This window comes from Corvus brachyrhynchos, unplaced genomic scaffold (genome assembly GCF_000691975.1).
Source record: "Corvus brachyrhynchos isolate BGI_N302 unplaced genomic scaffold, ASM69197v1 scaffold80, whole genome shotgun sequence".
Taxonomy (NCBI): domain Eukaryota; kingdom Metazoa; phylum Chordata; class Aves; order Passeriformes; family Corvidae; genus Corvus; species Corvus brachyrhynchos.
Window position 1 is genome coordinate 6,237,287 of NW_008236769.1, and position 15,600 is coordinate 6,252,886.

The window sequence follows — 15,600 nt, forward strand, 5'->3', positions numbered from 1 at the left end:
CTTGACAGCAATTATTGTATGCTTTTTAGAAAATATTTGTAGTATTCCTGAAAATTGAAAACACTTTCTCTGACATACCACCATTATTTAATTGATTTTGCTTTGCAGCTGTAGGATGAGCTAGTTCAACTTCTCTTTTCTATAAGCAACTTTCAGGCTGCTTTTTCCAAGCCAAATGCAATGACTTTTTTTTTTCCCATCAAATTTAACCTTGATTTCCCCATTTCCCTATTTAAATATTTCCATCAGAGCAGCACATATTTGTTAGCTTATATAACTTGACCACTTGTTTGCAAATCAGTTCAATCCGCTGCTTGAGGTTCACTGTGAGAAATGTTTGTGCTTTTACAAGTAACTGTCTCTCAAAAGTTCAGTCCTTACTATTATTTACAATCACAGTGGATGCCTTATGTTCACTCTGGGTTTTATTTCCAGTGACGTCAGCAATATCACATCTCATAAACTCGTTTGTGATTTTCCAGGACCTGCACCTGCTTCAGTATTGCTTTTTGCACTTGATTGATTGCCTTGGTAGGTCTCTTTGGAAGCATGCATGTTGTTTTGTTGTCATTTTCCTGGCCTGTTTAAAAACTCAAAGCTGCTGACATATTTCTCCAGACTTTCTGTCTTAAAAAAGAAAAATATTACTTTGTTTTCTGAGGTCAGTATTCGGTTTCCTTCCTTAACCTTTTTGCTGAGTGGGAAATACACTTTAGTCTCCTGCTTTTCTCTTTCTTTTATTGCAGTACAGTATGCACCAAAGCATGTGCTAATAGAACTGATTCTCTCATTCTAATGCTGAAATTATTTGCCTTAAGTATGACTTTCATTTTTTTGTGGTTTTCTTTTGTGTGCTTTGGTTTGTTTGGTTCTTTATGGGGTTTTTGTTTGGGGTTTTTCTGGGTTTTTTTTTGGTTTTTTTGGTTTTTTTTTTTTGTGCTTCTGCCTGCTGTCTGCCAGTACATACAGAATGGTACAGTTTGTGAGACTTCTAGCCAGATTTTCACACCCTACAGCTGTCCATCAAATGAGAAATTAACTTTGCTTTCATAAACTTCATAATACTTTAAGAAGATGGGTGTCATGGTTTAATCCCAGGTGGAAACTAAGAGCAAAACACAGCCACTCACTCACTTACTCACTCACTCCACACCAGTGGGATGGGGAGAGAATTGGAAGCATAAAAATGAAAAAAATTGTGGGCGGAGATAAGAACAGTTTAATAATGGAAATAATACATGACAATTGTAACAAAAAGGAAATAACAAAGAGACAAATAAACCCCAAGAAGGACAAGCGATGCAAATGAAAACAGTTGCTCACCACCAATGCCCAGCCAGCCCCTGAGCAGTAATCCCCCTGTCAACCTTCCCCAGAGTTTTATTGCTGAGCATGGCACCATATGGTAGAGAATATGTCTGTGGCCACTTGGAGTCTGCTGTTCTGCGTGTGACCTCCCCAGATCCTTTTGCACTCCCAGCCTCCTCCTGGTGGTGTGGGGTGAGGAGCAGAAAAGGCTTTGACTCTGCCCAGCAGTAACTAAAACATCCCTGAGTTCTCAGCACCCTTTCCACCACAAATCCAAAACACAGCCCCATACCAGCTACTTTGAAGAATATGAACTCTATCCCAGCCAAAACCAGCACAATGGGTAACAGTAAATTGCTCTAAACTAGTAGAGAAGGATGGGATAAGAACTATTGATATCTGCATTAAAATGACCCAGACAGAAAACATCCTGCCTAGAAATGAACAATTATCTACTGAGTTCTATTTCTGTGAGTAGTGTTATGATTTTTGCAGATTTTTATTGATTTTATTCAGGTTAGATTCAACTCATAAGTTCAATTTTCATGCCTTGCCTCTTTTGGACATGAAAAAATACCTATGTTTATTCCCTGAAGTTAAAGTTTCATGTAGTAATTCATAATGAATGCTATCAAATAACTATGGTGAATTGTAAGGTTGTAACTAGTTGGGGAAAGTTTTATAAGATATTATGGCATGATGAAAATATAAAATGATCTAGTAAGGAATCAGTTTTCTTTTTTTTTTATTATTCATTATTACATTATTTTTTTTAAGCATGTTTTCAAGTCAGGCCTAACATTAGGTGTTTGGTGCTGCAATTCTGATTGTATTACTACTAGGCTAAAAAAAAAAAAAAATGGACAAAGTTCTCTCCTAACAGGGTAAAATACTTTAGGATTACCTGTTCACATGTGAGAAGTTTTTTTGGGGTAGGTTCAGATATTGCAGGTTTTAGGTATGTGTAGGTGTCCGAGTTTTGGCCCAGGATAGGGTTAATTTTTTACAGCTGGGAGGGGGGCACGGCTAAGGCCCAGATGTTATTTGGTACCCCCTCATGTCATTGCCAGGGATGGCGTAAGGGGCTGTGCTTCTGAGGAGAGTTTTCCTTCTGGTTGGGAGAAAATGTGGTGGAGTTGGTGTTTGTCGTGGGCTTTCTGTGTAAATAATTTCTTTGTCTTATACCTCTTGCTATTAAAATTGTTGCTGCTACTGATTGTTTTCTTATCTCATTGCTGTTTCCAGTAAGTTTTGCTTATCTCAACCCATGGTTTTTCTCTTTTGTGCCTCCAGTTCTCAACTCCATCCTGCCAGGGAAGAAAGGGGAGGGTGAAGGTGGATGGAGCGAGAGGCAGGCTGATTTGGAGTCTTGGTGGGAGAACTGTGTTAGAGGCTACCATTCCTAAATCACAACAGTAGATAAAGAGAAAATCAAATTTATAATTCTTAACCCTTGTTTCATGTGGATCATATAAGTGTGGTCCTTTGAAGTGGTTATAAGCTTATTAAGAAGCATTTTCATTTGTAGGAACTATCTTTGAAATCCTGTCCTAACTTTTAAATTCTGAATAATTTTAATTTACTCTAATAACGGTTTCAATTTCACTTAAGGGCCCTCAAAAAGAATTGAATGTGATCAGCCATTGTGTTTAACTCTATCAAATAAAAATTATGTTAGTAACTGAATACTGCAAAAAATTATGAAAATATTTTGGATGGTTAACACTTATAAATTACTGATAATTTACACAATGGTTCCTCTATCTGACTGCTTAATTGGTTTTGTGAGATGTATTTTGCCTTACAAATGGAAGTGTGTGACTCAGAAATTATAGATATTCTTACATATAAACTTTTCTTCTTATTGAGAGCAACAAAGTATGAGTCTCCAAACAGAAATAATCTTACAATATATCATATAGTGAGGCATCCCACGGCAGCTTTTAAATTACTCTCTTTCAGGTGGCTCATTGAGTGAATGAATATCAACTGAGTGGAAGCAGCAGCCCCTGGGTCAAACATTTATAATGAGACTTTGAATTACACTCAACATGAAATACACAATGGGGAGCCTCTCATGAGCTAGTTTTTCTTAGTCATATATTTTTACACGCAAGAAAACAGTCATTTTCTTTCCTTAACTTAAAAGGAAAGTTCAGCCATCTTTTTTCCTCGATTACATTGAAAAATGGAATAACATTTCTGAAAGAATTATAGAGGTAGTTTACATATATGTACAAAGTAGCTTAAATAACTTGAAAGTGGTTTCATGGTGAAATTTACTTACCTCAAAGTACCATTTAATCACAGGTTGTAACTTCCATAAATTATTTCAAATGCGCACAGCTCAGGATTGTTTATACTCTGCTTACAAATATTTTCTACATTATGACATTATTTGACTTGTCCACTTTATATATATATATACACATATACATATATAAAATCTTTACGTATCCTTATCCTTTGTGTAACAAAATTAAGAGACCCTATAAATCAAATAAAAATGATAAATACATTCTAAATCTAGTTCAGTAGTCTTTCCTGTTTTCTGGATTTCTTCTATTTCATGATGATTCTTCAGTGCTCTATAAAAGTTAATAGACTAGCAAATAGGCTGTGCCATCTGTTTCAGTTGAGACGAGTTCATTAGTCTCTACCTGAAAATTTGAGTGTAGTTCTTAAACAGCTTACTATTTTCTGTGAAAAATCAGGCTCATCTCTGTTAAAACTGTTTTCAGTTTTGAACCAGTCTAACCAGTATTTCACCTTCTTGTAGAAAGATTAATATCAAAATTGTCATGATGCTGAAAATAATCAAGGACATAATGAAGCAGGAAGAGCACCTGCACTAAACCAAACTCACTGAGTTGAAGGTGTATTTCAAACAAGCTTTGAACACTCATCTAGTGAGATGAACTCCTCAGACTTTTTCTTGAAAGTAAATCTCCAGGGTAAAAAATGCTGCTCTACAGATACAGCTTTTTTCCTTACAATTTGGAAAAAGTCAGCCATAACCAGAAAGGACACGCTACTATGAGTTTTAATTAGGCGGTGACTTTCAGAGAAGAGAGGTATTTTTTTGTGAAGTAGATTAATTACTTGGAGGCACAAGAGACAAGCTTCAAAAATTTCTCAAGAGCTTCCTCTTAAAAATCATTGTCCATTCATTAAAGGGAGATTCTGAATGTTTTTTTAAGTCAACTCAGTTAGCTTCAAAAAGAATATCACAAATAATTATTTTATTTTCTTAAGAAAGAAATTATGCTTTTGAACTAGTAGCTCTTGTGAATAATAGGTTAATACATTATTGGTCATTTTTTGCACATCTAATGAGGACAATTCTCTCCCTCTCTCTCTCTCTGGTGAAGAAATTTTAGCATATAAATATTTTTTAATAATTTTTCTTCTGCAGTGCTGGCATGCCTTACTCTGTTATAGTAAGAATAAAGATTATCCCTCCCAGACTCAAGTCTCACATGTTAGTATTGCAGTAAAGTGTTGGTGCTACAGGTGCTGTAGGCTTTTGATTTAATCATGTGTGAGGGATGTAATGACAGCTGCCCTATTTGCTTTAAACATTAGAATAAGAGTTTTTATTTACAGTAGCAGATGGTGAACTTCACTCCTTATGTCTCTGTAAACTTTATAAACTGTTAGAACTGGTCAAACATCTTCAACTGAAATATAGCTCACTAAAACTTGGGGTTTGTCCAACATGAATTATTTGATTTTTATGGAATCTTCTTTTGGAAAATTAAAAAGAAGTTACAGTACTTCAGGTCAACATCACATTTACCTCTAGTCACACTCAAACTCTCTATTTCTATGAAGCTATATCATAAAGCTCTTATTTGTCTTCCCCACAGCTCTATGGTCTGCTAATCAGCTCTCATTCCCTATGATTCTCCTCAGACCTGAGTTCATGGCATGGTCTCCCAGCCACAGCCATTCTCTTGTGCTCCAGCCTCTCTGCCATCAAAGGCATGAGTGTACTTTTTCCAAAGGATGCTGGTGCAAAGATGCCTCAGTTGGATGTAGAGGAGGTGGCACCCAGTGAAATGACAGGCAGAGGTGTCAGTTGAGTCCTGAGAGCACTTTAATCACTCAGTGGGGAATAACCCGACCAAACACTGCACCATACCAGCACTTACACTGGGGCTTATTCAAAATGTTCAGTAGATTTTCACTGCATGATGTGGATATATTCTGGGAATCAAAGCCTGGATAATAAGGACTAAATGGTAAGAGCTTTTAGGTTTTGTTTTTTTTTTCAATCTATGCCTTGTTAATGGAAAATCACTATTTAAAAAACACAAGTTAAACTTCGAATTGATTTGACATAAGCTAATACAAGAAGTGAACATAGTTTGTTTTACTTGAGATAAACTTTGTTATTTCCTTTCCATAGTTTAAAGAAACTGCCCTAAGTTATTTCGCATGTTCTCTTAATTTTTTGTCTCTTATAGTGTACTTACTTTAGGAAACTAGATTTTCTTCATTATTTTTGAATGTTTAATATTAAGGAGGACAGCTTAAAGACTTTCAGTGAGCATGGAAATCAAAGCACAACACCTAATCATATCTCTGAATGACCACACCATCTTTTACTGTAGAAGAAGAAAATGTCACCTCTCATAGCTGTTCTGTCTTCATATCAAAGAGACAGTAGTGAGAGATAGTAAGGGAATTCTGAACAAAATGGAGATATTTCAAAACATAACCTTCTTCTGTGTCAGTGTGCTCTGATTTTCAGTGGTAATAAGGTTGGTATGCAACATACTGTGAGCAACATCAAGATTTTTTTCCCTGTTAAACTGGGACAAGATTGCCTATGGGGCCAGAAAAGAGAATGGCAAAGAAAAAGTAATACAAATCCTTTGCCTTCACATGCACCCACCTTATTAACTTATTTTAGGGCCTTGCTTTTATTTTCTACGTTAAACATCACATTGGAGCCTTAAACAGGTTTCTTACTCAGCTTTCTGTATGGGCAAAGAGCTCTTCAAGGTCCAGGATAATGCCTTCAATCTGCGGAATGAAGAGCTAGGCTCCTGGGGGAACATCATTATCGCTGGGTCAGAGCTCTTGGGGATGTGAGACTTGACAGGAAGTTCCTTTGAGGTTTGAATCTAAGTCAAAACACCCCCAACTATAAAAATGCCTAGAATGCTTTAAAATGAACTTTAGTCGGCTGAACTCAGACTGTATTTAAAAGTCCCGATTTAGGATTTGAGCTAAAATGACAAATCTAAAGGAAAGGTTGGCATGAGGAGGCAGTAGAGCAAGGTTATGAACATGGTAGCAAATAAAGTATTTCAAACAGATTTGTGAAGAAGGAGCATTGACATGAGTATGGCCTTTTTTGATATTAGACAAACATATTTAGATTAGGCTTATTTCTTTTGTGTTTTGCCTTTTGGAACTCTGGTACCAGCTAAGGACCATCAGGATGGGTTGTGAATTAAGCATAAGCTCAGAAGACCCAGTCAACATTTTAGAAAATGGCTTTGAACAAACCCTCTTCCCACTGGGCTTGAATATTGTTTCTTATCAAGAAAACAAAATTTAAAAACAAATACCACTTCATCATCACTTAGTTATCAGCTTTGCCACGTTTTATAAAATAATACCTGGTTTTCAAGAAGTGGGTCATCTGCAATTCTTCTGGAACTCACAAAAAATCCCTTGCCATTGCTGTATTTTTAGCAAAGAATAATGAATAACTGATAGGATGAAATATAGTGCTACATAATTGGCAAATGGAGAACATTTTGCAGAAATCACTCAAACTATTTTGAATTTCATTCTAGTCATGGTTTATTTAACACTAGCAGAGTGCTGGAAGAGTTTCACAAAAGATTGATGACCCTCTAGAGCAATTCCTAAGCGTAATATTATGTCTTAAAGAATTATGTCACTTTCTTTAAGGGTGCTGAGAAAGATATTACTATGCATCAATAAAAATTCAAGTTTTACCAACCATCTGTATTGCATATATCAAGTAGAGGGTAAGGGTTTCCCCAGAAAACAATTATGGAATGGAATGAGATGGCCCAAAAGGCATTTACTGTACTAAAGCATGTCGGTAAATGCATTATGCTGAAGCTACAATGAAATTCAGAATAAATTTTAAGGACAACATTTTCAAGGACTTGTGCCCAGGGCCCTGTATACATGGAAAATGGTGTTTCTTATCCTTTGAGTTGGAAAGTGTCTACAATGAAGAGGTGCACCTGCTCAGTTTGAAGTGTAGTTTACACACAACTTTAAAGCCGGTTGGAAACATTTTTCAGCCTAGTTTGGCCATTTTATTTCAAATGAACTCAAACTGATTAGAAATCTTTCAGATGAACTGAAGCAAAATACCTTGAAAAGAATAAATGTGTGTGCGTGTCCCTATATTATGCATGAATAGGAAATCATCAAAAGTAAATGAAGGGGAAAGCTTTATTAAAATTTTTTTTTTAAATTTAATGTAGAAAGACTGCAGTCAAACTATCTCAATATGGTCAATTTAATATTTACCACCTTACTAAGAATCAAGGCCACTGTAAAACCACTTTACATATTTTGAGAGTGTTCAAGGAGGTTAGACATTGTAAACACTTCAAAACTGATCAAATGTATGCTATCTTCACTTTCCTGCACTGAAGATGCCAGTACATCCATGTGCAAGTTAAATCATGTCTAAAATATGCAACATAGATAGCTGATAATGTACATATCCATTATTATTATTATTCTGTAAAGAGAAGTTCTGCTAGTCAGTTCCTGAACTAAGGTGCAATGGAGTGCACTACAGTTGTTCACAGAGAACTGGAGTTAGATCTCTATTTTTTGTTTAGAAAATACACAAATTGTTGATTCATAAATAAAATACAATAATCTTGAAAGTTTGTCAAATTTGAACACACTTCAGAAATATTTATTTTGACACTAAATAAAAACCATTTAAAGTAATGATTTAGAACAGAAATTATTTCTGAATATAGAAAATACAGTGAAGAAGCGTCAGGGTCCCTCCGCCTGCCATGTAGCCCTGGGAGAGGGGCCCTAGGGGGGAGGCACGGGGGTTCCCTGCCCCGGGTCAGCCTCGTTCCCCATTGGTTGTTTTGAGTTCCCCTGCGCAGGCAAGGACCCTCGGGTCCCGTGATTGCCTCAGTTCCTCGGCAGATCCCGGCCATGCGGCTGGAGAAATAAACATCTCTCTGAAACATCTATCAAGAATTGGTCCGTATATATTTCTTTTCCACGGGCCTCGTTGTCTGATACACGTGTTGCAGTATCCGCACTGTAACAAAGAAGGAATGGCATGGGATTGTTGTCTAAATTCTGGTGTAGTTTATATTTGGAAATGTACATTTGGAATAGAATTTATTTAGTAAAATTCAATGAGTAAGGGTTTAGTTAGACTGTGCACTAAACAAAACTGCATATTTTGGAAGGAGAGGAACCTTTCCTTAAAGTACACATCACTTGGATTGGTCAAGAGAACTGGTATGACGTCTCTCAAGGGATTGCTAAAATACCACTAAATGAAAAACTGACAAAGTCTGTGAAAGATAATAACACATGTATTATGTTCTCAGACAGGTAGCCCTTGGGACCTGCCCCTCCTTGAGGAGCTGTGCTTCACCCAGGCAGGGCCATACCTGCGTGGAGGCAAGGTGTGCTCTCTGACCACCATACTCACACTGGGACCTGAACCAAGATCACCATATAATTTCATGGGCATTTTGGAGCTATTAATTTTCCATCACTAATGAGCTGAGATCAGCTCAGTTGGTTAGACCATGGTTCTAATAATGGTGCAAATAACACCAAGGTCTTGGGTTCAAACCCTATATGGGTCATGATACTTGTGGGTCCCTTCCATCTCAGAATATTCTGTGAATCTGTGAGATGCAACTGGAACAGATTATAAGTGGCAATGGCGTCTCTTTTATCAATTACCCTAAATATGTAATTCTCTTTTGCTTTTTGTGTAATGGTGTTTGTCAAGCTGCGAAGGCTGTACCTCACTCTTATCAAAAGTGCTGTGACGTATCAGTCTTTCTCACAGTTATCTACAAAAAAGCTTATCAATTTCATTTAATTTCCCAAAAACTCAGGGCCACTCGACCGTCTGTTGAAGCACTCAGTGATATTTAGCAACGTTTATTGAGGAAAGATTAAAATGCTGATCACTTGAGGAAGCCTGTTTTATAAATTCAGAGGGCAGCTGTTGCGAATAAAACTAATTTTCAAGTGTTGAGCTTTTTAAATGAAAATGGTCACCAAAAGCATGTCTTTCTCAAAGTGGTGCTTCATTGCTGATGTTAGTGACTCCACATTCTGTTGTTCAGTCTCAGCCTCAGCTCTGCTGTCAGATCTAGAATATTACCTGATTGTTCTAAAATCCACTTCTTGGTTTTCATTCTTCTTTGCATATGGGCTTGGCTTGTGGAAAAAGTTATAGATACATCTTTCAGGAATGTGTAGTTTTGGTAAGAGAGGAGTGATCTAAGTCCTCGATGGGATAGTTCCTTAACTAGATATAGGTATTCAGTGCATTAAAGTAGAGGCAGTTTGCAACCTTCCACAGTGATTGGAAACTGTTTTATTGTTAGTAAATGTCCTGTCTCAGAAACTACAATTGCTAAAAGTTTGAGAAGTCAATGCTGATATTTTCCAGTGTAATGATCCTATTCTTTACTGGAAAAGGACTTGGCCTTCATCATATTAGTAAGTGAAATATTAATAACTTATATTTAAAAGTCAAAATAAAAATATAATTCTCGAAACTATTATGATTTATGGTAAACCAAACAGATCCATTTTCAAAATAAGATTATCTTTTTATTTTGACATTTATTCCAAAATCTCATGTATTTTTACAAATCAGGAAACAGTATTTCTCATGTCATATTTTTATTATAAACTTGCTAGATCAGCCTGTCTGGCCAAGGATCCGTATTATGTCTGCCATGAAAGGACCCTGTCATGGCCCTTCTTCAGGCAAAAAAAAATTGTTATCCCTGCACAAGAGATTCTGAGTCAGAAAACTTAGAAAATTCTTATATAAGAGGTGCAGTGTCTTGCAGGTATAGAGCTTAGTGCTCTGTGACTTAGTAGTCTAATTCTGTAGCCTAAAGCCCTCAGCTAGGTTAGCAAAAATCAATGATCCTTGCACTTTAGGCTGCCAGTGTGTTTTAGGTAGTTCTCAAAATAAAAGGTCCAGGAATGATGTGGTGATATAGACTGAGAGTTCTCTAGTGAATGTTGTAAAAGATAGATTAAAGCACTGCACTGTGCTGAGCTGTCTTTGCTTCAGCCTCTTTCACGCCTGACTTTGCAGTTACCCAGATTCAGCTGGAAGATGTTCTTTGTCTCCCTGGAACTCAGTCATTAAATAATAGCACTAAAAATCTTGTGAGTCAGAAGCCCCAGTTTTCAGTAGCTCTAACATTATTCCCAGACAACATGATACATACTCTCCATTATTCATTTAAAATCAGTCCAAATGTAGCTGTAATCTTAACCATGAAGGCCTCCCTCTGCTTTGACATTTTGAAAAGAAAAGATGAATATTGAAAACAGATCATAATATCAAAGTCTGTCTGTACAGCACATTTAGAAAAAATAACCATAAATTTATGCAGACATGGCAGTCTTCCTTGGAACTGTAACTGCAGTTAATACATTTCACCCAGGACACATTGCAACCCTCGAGCTAACAAACTGCAGTGTACTCAGAGTGGGGAGTGCCACAGTTTTTGTCCTACAAAATAACTGCAAGCAAGGACATAACAAAGAGGCTTGGTTTGGTTTACAGCCTGAAGGAGACGGTAGTTTTTCCTGAGGCAAACAGAAATTACAATGGCCCGGGTGAACCAGAGCAATTAATAATTATCCAGCCACCTAAGACAGCTTTGCATGGATGCAAAAAGATCCTTTCTCCTATTTCTGGTCTCAGCTTGAAGCTGCTGGCTGCACTAGGGACAATATCCAAAATCACAACTGGTCTAGTATTTGGTCAAGCATTTGAGTAAATTTGGGAAGTACTTTTGACAGCCCTTTCTCCTAATATATTCAGTGGTTTGAACAAACCTTAAAAGAATAGGACTGAGTTTCTAGGCTAGTATGCAAGGTATGTTTTTGAGTTCCAGTTGCTCTGCTGTTTTCCTCAGCCCACACTAAATTTTCCTATGACAGACCCTAAAGATTAGGTAAATCACACACCTGTTGTGCGCTTGGTGGTGATCTTTTCTTTGGAAGGAAAGATGTAGATATTCCTGCTATCAGATGGAATTGATTCTGGGTTTTCATTTGCTGGATAAATGTCTAGCCACCAACTACTGACAAAGAGGAGAGAATACCAAGTACTGCCAAGATCGGTGCAAGGAATTTTGGTAGTTGTGGATCACTGGGAGAAGAACATCTGCTATATGCATCCTGCTGTATTTTGGCAACTACCTCCTCAGCATTATCACGCTCAGGAGTTTCACTGAAGGGGAACTGTTTCTCTCTAAAGCATGCATGTGTCCCAAGAGCCAGGAAGAAGCCGAGTAAAGGTTTTGAGGATCCAAATTTTGGATTAGAGATTGATGTTTTATAGAGACAATAGTGACTTAGAGAATTTGTGTCTGTTGAAGACACTGTTGAACTGAACTGGTGGTCAGCTGCTTAGTTCTGGACTTAATTCATGTTCCAACAGACAGGCTGAGGGGATTCTAACTTGTGAGTTGCAGACTTCATTGCCCCACAGTTGTACTTTGGAGGTTATTCCCTTGATGGGAGAAGTAGTAGAAAAAGTTACTTCAGCAATAGTACATAATGATAACCTATCAGCTGGGGTGATTAAGAAGCAGGTAGATATCTAATTGCCCAGAAACCCAGTCATGAATGGATTCAAACTGGAAGAGAGTAAGTTTAGATTAGATATTAGAAAAAAATTCTTTACCTTGAGGGTGGTGAGACACTGGAACAGGTTGCCCAGGGAACTTGTGAATGATCCATCCCTGGGGCTCTAAGCAACCTAGTCTAGTGAAAGGTGTCTCTGCCCATGGCAGGGAGGTTGGAACTAGCTGATCTTCAAGGTCCCCTTCCAACCCAAACCCTTCTATGTTTCCATGAATTCTGCAACCTAGCTACAGTAGCATTGACTTTTTTTCCAAAGTATGTCTGGAGAGATAACCCAAAGTCCTCCCATCTCTTTGACAACACTCAATTAAAAGAAAAAGATTCTGATTTAAATAGTCACTGTTGAAGGATAAAGAAGGAATGCTAATGAGGTCATTAAAAAGTAACTGAATGCAAATCAGATTCATATAGAATCCTTAGTTTTTCAGTGGCATTAAAATGCACATATGCTAAGTGACATAGTAAGAACTCCAGAAGGGTTACCAAAAGGAATAGTACCAGAGTAGAATGGGTCTAAGAAGTAGCAAAACCTGTGGGAAAATATTTTAAAGTATAGGCCAAGTGATCAGCTCTGAGACCACAATGGATCACCTACCAGTCATGATGGACAGACTTGGAATGATTATGAACCTTGAATTCACACCTTGCATTCCTAATTTGTATCTCTAATTTACACAATTCCATTGTTAATGCATGAAGTTTTGAGCCACTGCAAAAATACAAATCCTTCACTGCCAGAGCAAGTGTTAGAATAAGACATATATAAGTAGAGGTTATTTTGTTTCAAAATCATGGTCAAAAACATCTTCAGTTTCTTTAGTCTCTTCCAAATTGTAGTGTAGCTTATAGAGGATAGATTTAACACCATCATGAAAACACTGCTACTATTTCTGAAGGAGATGGATTATCATTATAGGAGGAAGGAGCTTTCAGGATTTCTTTTTTGCTGTCATATATTATTTTTTTCACAAAGTATTAAAATCATATTAACTATGTTATTTAAAGTGTTACATTTTCAGGACAGAATTGTGGTCTGGGGTCTTTATAGTATTCTTTTCTTCCTACAAGTATGTGAGTCATTTATATACAGGGAGAGTATAATTAATGCCAGAGAATGCCCTAAAGAGAAGTCAGAACTTGCAATGCAAAATTAAGGCAGATTTTTTTGGGTAGGATATTACATCTGTGTTTATACACATGGACAGTAGAGAGGTGTGCTGCATCTCTACTCTGGCAATGAGCTCTAAGGAGATGGGAATATAGGATGTGCTCAGAATAGCCATTACTAATTTCTGACACTTACCGCCACGTGTTTCATAAGAGGTTCCCCTTCTCATGCCAAGGTCCTAGTCTGCTCACACAGGACTGTTTGGATCTTGGCATCTCAGTGACTGGATCTTGGCATCTCAGTTTGCACACCAAACAAATTCTGAGAAAAATAATTTCATTGTGTATGAACAATATTCTGAAATTTGGTTTTATTCTGACTGGGACACACACAGCCTCCATGTGTGCACCCATGCACAAATTTCTCCACAGAAAAAAAATCTAGCTTTCTTGCTACAGGGACAGCCTTGTAGTTGGCTGCCTCAGATTTAGACTGTCTCATAGCAAAGCAGACAATCAGAAAATCTTTTATTGGTTTCGTGCTCCTTTCTAGAGACATTTGTTCAAACCAAGCTTGTAACTGTGTGACAGTTATGAGTAATTCTGATGGAAAACTGCTTTACTGACAACACTTTCAATCTTGCCTTCCAAAAGTTCAGGTTTTTAGAGGTTGTTTTAAGTCTTGAGATCCTCCATCTTCAAATCAAATCCTGGCATATCACGATGTTTGACTTTTCAGGTAGGCACCCTCATCTACAGATTATTTTCTGCAATTGCCTCTTAACAATAAAATTAAAGGCTTATTATATGCTATACTCTTTGGTGATAAACCAAAGGATAACAGACTGGAAACAAATGGAAAATATCTTATGTTTAATCTTGAGTTGGATCCCATCGCTGAGCCGTTGACACATGATACAAGTCAGGGGTTGTATAGTGCAGCCGAAGGGTGGTTACTTGTGACGGATGCTTGAGAATGAACCAGCCGGACCAAAAGGACTGCTTGGGTGGGAAATTCCTGGGTTTATGTAGTCTAAGATACTGTCCTGCCCCTTACAGCTGAGGAGACTATGGCTCCTGGACTTTGTCTCTTTCTGGTCTAACCCCTTCCAGTGTAATTTTCTTTCTAGATTTGCCATGTGATGCACCTGCCTGACTGCTTCCTAGCCTATGTTAGGAAGAAACAGACTAAGACAGGAATTATACTACATGTGTTATTTCAAACAATTTAAGAAAACTCATTTTAACTGAAGTGAGTTAGCCATCAATCACAACAGCAGCTGTAAAAGATGTCAGGGAGCAGTGAGATCTAAAGGGGAAGGAGGGAGAGCCAGAAGGCAACATGCGTCCACAATCAAAGATGCAGCAGGATTGGGCAGTGTAGGTTCAGATTGAGCAGGGCAAGGTGGGGTTTGCATCTCCATCTTTTCCTGCACACAGGGCCACCTTGTCTAGAAAGCCTTTGGAGACAGTCATTAACAAATATTTTTGAGAGTGATTTCCCCAGTAGTTTGTTGTGTTCCTCCCAAAACATGAGAGACGGGCTTTGTGAATGTTTCTCATCTCCCATGTTTTGATTATTCAGACTTCTCTGTCCCTGGTGCAACTTTCCTCCAGGAGTATCACTAAACCCACAAAAGCATCATTTTTTATCAACACGATATAAAAACATATGTAGTGATGAATGGGCAGAATAAAACTGGCATTCTCTGCAGTATATTAATTTTGGCACATTTGTATTCTCTTTCCTGCCAGGTTGCATCTAAAATATGTGCTAGGTTTTTTTTATCTATGCCCTATTGGATTGCTCTTTTTTCTTTCTTTCTGTATTCCCACTTATTACAGTATTCTTTTATATAACATTTTTTTCTCTGTAAGAAACTATCCCTAGTCTTCCTCTTCAGCATCCCACCTCCCCCACATTTTAAGCCACACAGTCAGTTTCCTGCAGACAGTCGATACTTATGGCAAGCTACAGCAGTCTTGTTCTCAGTTTTTGCATTTGTGACAGAAATGTGACAGTCTCTGACAAACTTAATTGGCAAAGAATACCTGTAGACTCCTATAGCATTAGTAACACCTTGAAGCAGCATATTATATTGTTAAAGTATTTATTTCTGAGGTGGTTCAATAGCACAGTAGAGAACTTTTAGGAGGGCTTCCCTGATCTTCCAACTTTTTGAAGGTTGCCTGTGCTGCAAACTTGAGCATAGCTACAAAGTGAAAAAAGGTAAGGGAAGACTTTAGTACCCAGCATTACTGACTTTAAGCCCTGAGATT